Genomic DNA, 257 nt, shown 5'->3' on the forward strand with positions numbered 1-257 from the left:
CGTTCCAATGACATCCCACACCTCTAATGAGGGATTCAAATGCCACCCCTTCCCAGCAGAAAGCAGTTATAGAAGATTGACCTACATCCCTGTTCTGTAAGGAGCCCAGTAAAAACCAACAAGGGGGATTATAAGGTCCTTGCTTAGCATCTGGACAGCCATCTTAAATGACAATCACCATTTTAATGAAAAAGTTTCACTTTCCCACCCAAGGGCCTTTCTGAAAAAGATTCCCCACTCCCTCATATCAACCCACC

Source organism: Callospermophilus lateralis, chromosome 10 (assembly GCF_048772815.1).
Source record: "Callospermophilus lateralis isolate mCalLat2 chromosome 10, mCalLat2.hap1, whole genome shotgun sequence".
NCBI lineage: Eukaryota > Metazoa > Chordata > Mammalia > Rodentia > Sciuridae > Callospermophilus > Callospermophilus lateralis.